The sequence below is a fragment of the Magallana gigas genome, chromosome 1, assembly GCF_963853765.1.
Source record: "Magallana gigas chromosome 1, xbMagGiga1.1, whole genome shotgun sequence".
Taxonomy (NCBI): domain Eukaryota; kingdom Metazoa; phylum Mollusca; class Bivalvia; order Ostreida; family Ostreidae; genus Magallana; species Magallana gigas.
In genome coordinates, this window is record NC_088853.1 from 44,391,537 (window position 1) to 44,398,662 (window position 7,126).

Consider the following 7,126-nt stretch of genomic DNA (forward strand, 5'->3'; position numbering starts at 1 on the left):
ACATACCTTAGAAAGGTAGAAATAGGTTGTTTCTTGTCATGTCAAAAGTAATTATCAAAGCAGATGTTATTTCAAAGTCAAATGTACATTTACATATCCTACATGTAATCTTAATGCAGACAATTAAATAGAGGGGGGGGGGGTTTCAATTATGTAAACACATCTAAATATCTTTATGAAATAAAAAATAAAGGAAACATAATTGCATACTTTTATTGAAAAACAAATTTTCACAGCAATTATGAATTTCTTTAAACGGCCTTAATTTTGTTTTCATAATTTCTTATCAAACACAAACCACAACATGGCATGATGCTTTCTTCAAGTTCCATAATTGTTCATGCATTATCGGATTTAATTTGAATTACCGGTAAATAGTCTGTAGAACACAAGGAATATGCATGTGGATAGAGGTGACAGGTTAATCTCAGGAGCTGACCCACAAGAATCAACAGGTACCGGTAAAAGCCATGTGGTAACAAGAGTCTGTTTTGAGCTGAAATAAAAAAAAAATAATTAGCTGTGTTTACATACATGTACTAGTAATAGCTGTGTTTACATTAACATATGCATAGTATTTCTGGAAAAAATACACTGACCATGCAGTGTAATAAGTATGACATATCCCAATACATGACATAACATTTAGGCAGTACAAGACAAAAAATTTGCATATCAAGTCATAATATAATATTAAAAATTTTCACAGGTATAAACACTTATCAAATTGAGAGAGAGAGAGAGTTTGAGAGAGAGAGAGTTTATTACCGTACTTGTAGTGCAACAGTCAATATTTCAATTCGTAAATTACAAAGGAATATTACCCACCGAACAGCGTCAAAGTACATGTACAGGTATTAGCTTCTGGTATACCATTTTTTATCAATTCTTAGACTACTGTTTTTTTGTGTTTTTTTTTGCAAATAAATTTAGCGAGGGTTTTTGTTTATTTTCTTATAAATTACATGTTTTAAAAACAATACTATGTGTAATAAGCATAAAACATGTATGAGTAAACTTAATGAAGAATTTTTAATAGATTATTTTTCACAGAATGTGGTACATTACATGTATGTCAATCTTTATAAAACTAGCGTATATTTCGTGCGCCATAAATTGCAAGTTTTTTTGTAAATATCATTTACTTGCATGATAGGTATATATGGTCTAGCCAAAATTTTCTTCATAAAGCTACAGCTGTATGTACCACATATATGTTTTGTCACAAGTATACATTTTAAAAAAAATACCCAAATTCCAACAGTTGAAATAAACTCAACTCATTCTCTGATAAGTTCATTGTGTTTTGTGCGTGCATATCTTATTTGTCTGCTGCAACAGCAGCCAATCAGCGGTAAGCTGAATCCACAAAAAGAAAGTTTGTGTTTTAGGAGCGGGTAAATTGTTTATGCGACACTGTCATGAAAACCACACCAAATAATAACAAGAAACATAAATATTCACTTAAATGTATTGTGTTGTAAAGTAAAGGTTTTTAACACTTTTTGCATCTTGCAAAACATGTGATGACCCTTAATCATCTGTCATATATCTGATATACATGTATATGTAAAAGATGGGAGAAATAACGACGGAACAAACTGGGATTCGAACCTGGCCCTCTGAATCTCTAGTCTAGTACTCTACCAACTGAGCTACATGTATCTGGCACCGGTATTCAAACCAGTCTGACCGTCACATTCCTCCCCCCTTTTATGATCTTCACCCTCGAAGATCACCCCTGGCAGGAGTTAACCTGTTAGTTCCAGGGGTTGGTCACAACACCAATATTGTAACAGGATGGGAGAAATAATGAAGGACCAAACCGGGATTTGAACCTGGCCCCCCTGAATCTCTAGTCAGGTGCTCTACCAACTGAGCTATCTGGCACTGTTATTCAAACCGGTCTGATCGTCACATATATAAAGAATTATTTTAAACAATGTTGTTCAATAAAAAATAACACTCGCAACCTTCAGTTTTTGTCTGTAATTAATCAATATTGGCGTGCGATCAGTTCTCGCCGAGTACCATTTCTCACCTGTGCATTGTTACGTCATTTCATCAACACATAAAATTATATACGAAAATATGATGTAACAGTGCACCAGCGAGAAATGGTCCTCGGCGACTGCTCGCACGACAGTACTGCCAGTAGTTAGATTAAAAAAAGAGAATAAAAAATTACATTTAAAACATTAACAAGGACAATTTAAGTACACATCATAACTGCTAAACAAGAAAAAATATGTGAACTGGTAGAATGGTACGCATAGTTCTAACTTGTAACCTACATGTACAAGTACATGTACCGGGTACCCGTTGGTCTGCTAAACCTCTCTAATGATACAATGATCGGCATCATAAAGATATTAAAGTCATGTTTTAACTCTGAAGTCTGAAGTATACAATTTTATTTACTTGAAGTTATGTCTACAGGGTATTCATGACTACATTTGGAGTCTTCTGCACAAGAATATATGATATGTTTCTAATTACACCCTGCTTTGAATTTTGAGTTGAAAATACACGTCAATCTGTTATTTTTTTAGATAGATAAATTCAGTTACCCTTTCCAGTCCCCCATGAACCTCGAGCGAGTCTAAACATCCAGTAAACATGTAAAAATTACACGTTAGTAAACAAACACCCACACCATAACAAAAACATCTATCAGTGTGCACGTACTTACATGTACATCTATACTATAGACTAAATTTTAACCAGTTAACAAGAAACTTTAAAAGGAGTAAAAGCCTCACCTTTTTCAGTAACATCCACATAAATCACACACTTTAATGTCCATCTTTTCTCCTTTATTACTCGTAGCTTATCAACCATGTCGACGGCTGATCGTCGACAGAAGTGTGGCTGTCAGAATTTCCTCGTAAACGATTCACACGAGAAAAACATCCTCCTTAAACAAATATGTAGTATTGCTCCCTGTGCATGTTCATATGTTTCACAGTAAATTGAAAATGCATGTGTACACCGAAAGAATACACAACTTCTCTTCTGCATTACGGCTCTCTCTTTTCTACAATGCCGTTCGTTACTGTTTACATTCGGCGCGCGCGCGGGGGTTACAAACAGGGGCGCCCCGACAAATAGTTGCACATAGAACGTTTAAATAATGTGTGTTCATTGAATTCATAAATGATATAGATGAAAAAAATGAAATTGAATCACAACAATTTATCTAAGACGCAACACAATGTAATGCAGTAAATGCCTGGGCCTTAAAACGGCATTTTGTTCGCTTGTGTGTCTATGTAGACATATTAACTCGTTCATGTACGATTCTCACATATTTGTTTTATGAAATTTGAAAAAAATAGGGCACAGAACTTTTTAAATTTGATACCAAATGACATTAATTAATATATTAACAATAACTGAATTCATTTTTTTTCATAAAATGATAACGATTTTTTCTATCAGAAAAATACGTGTATGAGCTGCTGACCCCTAATTATAGGGGCCAGCCCTTTTTACTTAATTTTAAATGAAAGCTCTCGTTATTCTTAACAACTTTTGTTCTATATGTATTAACAAAATATTTTTAGTTTAAAGGTTATTATACAAAAAGCAACAAAATTTCAGACCCCCCAAAACCTTAAACTTTACCGGCAAATAGCTTAAAAACTAAAACACATTTTGCCAAAATTTTCAAGCCAGCAAAACTATAAAATGTTACCAACAATTCTGCTAAATTTCATGCAACTATCTTTTGTAGTTCCCGAGATCAACTCTGGACAAAAGACCCCCTAATTTTCAATTAAAGGGCAATAACTCATAACCGGAAGTTAATTTTAAAAATTTGAAAAAAACGTCTAGAGATATTAATATCATCTACATACCCTGAAAGTTTCATAGCAATCAGACAAAAAATGTTCGAGAAATCTCGTGCACAAAATTTGCGGGAAAAAAAAATAATAATAACTAGAGCAAAGCTCGTTGCAAAGCAACGAGTGGGTCTTCCGTTAATGTCAAGAGTAAAGCTTGATGTTCCTGCAAGAAGCAGAGTGTTTAAATCAATAACAAGAGCAACTTAAACTAAAAGATAAAAATAAATACGAATGATACTATGTACGAATTAACAAAAACCTTAACGATTCTAAGAACGACTTAACAAAACAATAATTCTGAAGGTGTCAAAGTACTTAACAAAAATCGAATTATTTTTGGTACGAATTTGAACTTTACGCTATTTTTGAAACCAAAAACGCAGAATCAAAATTTCCGAAAAATCAATTTTTAAACCCCGATATCTGTTATGCATCATCCGATTTAAAAACGGATTTTAGTTTTGTACTCATCATGAAAATACCGTAGGTTACATGTTTAATTTTTCATATTGAAAAAAAAAATGAAAAACTAAAACGAGGCAATTGGGCCACATCGCTCACCTGAGGAACAATAGGTATGATAAAATCAGCTTAATGGAGTCACAATGCAAACTATCTGGACAATGTACAATAATACATGTAGATCCTGTATAAATAAAATCCATTTTCCCCCCTAAATATTCTTATGTTTATAATCATAAGTTCCTTTTCTAAAAGGATGATTTTATATTGATTTTATAGTCATATCGCATGTTGAGTATTGCAGTTCTCAAAAAGATCCTCAACAATAGTTTATATATATGGGATATAAACCTACATCAAACTCTGAACCTTCTTGTGAGGCCAAAGAACTGTCCTGGGGCCAAAGTCTTAACAATTATAAAGAATCATCTGGCTGATTAGTTTCTGAGAAGAAGATTTTTAGATATTTACTCTATATATTCCTATGATAAACTTTGACCCCCCCCCCACCCATTGTGGCCCAAACCTGACCCCGGGGTCATGATTTTCACACCTTTGTATCTACACTCCCTGAGGATGCTTCCACAAAAATTTCAGCTTTCCTGGCTGATTAGTTTCTGAGAAAAAGATTTTTAAAGATTTTCTCTATATATTCCTATGTAAAAATCCATTCCCCCATTGTGACCCCACCATACCACCTAGGATTATGATTTGAACAAACTTGAATCTACACTACCTGAGGATGTTTCCACTTTAATTTGAGCTTTTCTGGCCTAATAGTTTTTGAGAAGAAGATTTTCTCTATATATTCCTATGTAAAACTTGATCCCCCTCTTGTGGCCCCTCCCTACCCCCGGGGACCATGATTTGAACAAATTTGAATCTACACTACCTGAGGATGCCTCCACACAAGTTTAAGCTTTTCAGGCCGAATAGTTTTTGAGAAGAAGATTTTTGAAAAATACCAACAAATTTTCAATAATTCTCAATTATCTCCCCTTTAAAGAGAGCGTGGCCCTTCATTTGAACAAACTTGAATCCCCTTCACCTAGTGGTGCTTAGTGCCAAATTTGGTTGAAATCTGCCCAGTGGTTCTTGAGAAGAAGATGAAAATATGAAAAGTTTACAACAACGACAACGACAAATTGTGAACAGAAAAGCTCACTTGAGCCTTTGGCTCTGGTGAGCTAAAAACAAAATAAAGGAAACATAATTGCATACTTTTATTGAAAAACAAATTTTCACAGCTAACAATTCTAAATTATTTTAAACAGCCATAATTTTGTTTGTTATAATTTCTTATCAAACACAAACCACAACAAGACATGATGCTTTCTTAAAGTTCCATTACAGTAACTGTTCATGAATTATCCGATTTAATTTGAATTACTGGTAAATAGTCTGTAGAATACATTATGAATATGCATGTGGGTAGAGGTGACAGTTTAACCTCAAGAGCTGAAAAGAATGAACAGGTAAAAACCATGTGGCCACCAATAGCTGAAATTTAAAAAATCAATAAGCTGTGTTAATACATGTACCGGTACTAATAATAGCTGTGTTTACATTAACATATGCATAGTATTTCTGAAAAAAAATACACTGACCATGCAGTGTAATTAGTATGACATATCCTGATACGTGACATTAGATGGCACAGGACAGTTTTTTCGATACATTTCAATGTAGCCTGGGGACGTGTGTCTTTGGAACCCTGTAACTAGAATTTCCTCAGTTCCCATTCAGCACAAATACCTTTAATTCACTCTTTATAAGGCCAATCACCAATTTCTGAAGAAAATTACTAGTCAAAACCTGTAAAATTTTTCTACATACTGGTTTTTATGAGATTTTGACCCTTCCATATTTTGTTAATTTTTCATGATTTTTCAGCTTTTTAGACCTCCCCCAGCCAATTCCCTGCAAAGGGTTGACCTTCTGTACCATGTGCATGTTGCACCATCACATGTCAGAAACTTACCGGTGTATAGTTTATAATGCCCCATCTACCTACTTTTCGTGTTATTTACCCTCCCGTCTGTAACTTGCATTTTCACTGTCTAAAGTCAACACAACAGTCATAGCCGCAGGTTTTGCATTTTACTTCTGAATCTCATGTACCTAACATATGGGGCCTACATATTGAATATCAATTTCAACAAGAGACATCCCTCTAACTAAATGATAATCATTAAAAATCATTTCATGAATTTTAGCAACACTCATAAGCCTTCAAGTACAGCAACTCTCAATTTTACAAAAATGTTGATGGGTACTTTATCCGAAACTGTCCCTTGCTACCTTTAACTTACACTAACATTCTCTGAAAAGTCATCTTGTCTTAAACTTACAAAGCGTATGCTATTCTGAGAAAAAGTATACCTCATTTTGCCAATTCCATTAAGGATTAAGAAAAATATGGCCAGTTAAGTGAACCCAGCATTTCCACTTTCCTCTATTTAACACAGATTCATAGGGCTCTCCATAAATAAAGCATCTTTACCTAATCTTATAGAGGTCAACTGTTGTTCAACCTCCCTAAATAAGAAACCTTATTCAAATCTACATACATATACATGATATTATCATGACAAAAGCATCACATCACTTAGAAATACCCTTACATGTATACCCTCCCCCTATTTGTTCATTTTCCAAAGAAACATTAGTTTGAACACTTTAACCTCATATTATGAAACTTGTGGCAATTCCCTTGAGTCAACCATCACTGATATTGAAAATTGATCTTTTCTTCATAAATGGATGAAATGTAACATTTTTTTCACAAAAAGACATGCCGCAATACATGTGATTTC

The 7,126-nt window shown here is 33.9% G+C and overlaps 1 long non-coding RNA gene across 1 annotated transcript; it reads right to left on the minus strand.

Annotated features, from left to right (window-relative positions):
* Positions 1-209: 209 nt before the first annotated feature.
* Positions 210-3,959, minus strand: LOC136270487 (uncharacterized). Its single transcript, XR_010708232.1, has 2 exons — positions 2,763-3,959; positions 210-496 (listed from the first exon to the last, which is right to left on the minus strand). It is a non-coding gene; the product is annotated as an uncharacterized lncRNA (long non-coding RNA).
* Between the last annotated feature and the right edge of the window lie 3,167 nt (positions 3,960-7,126).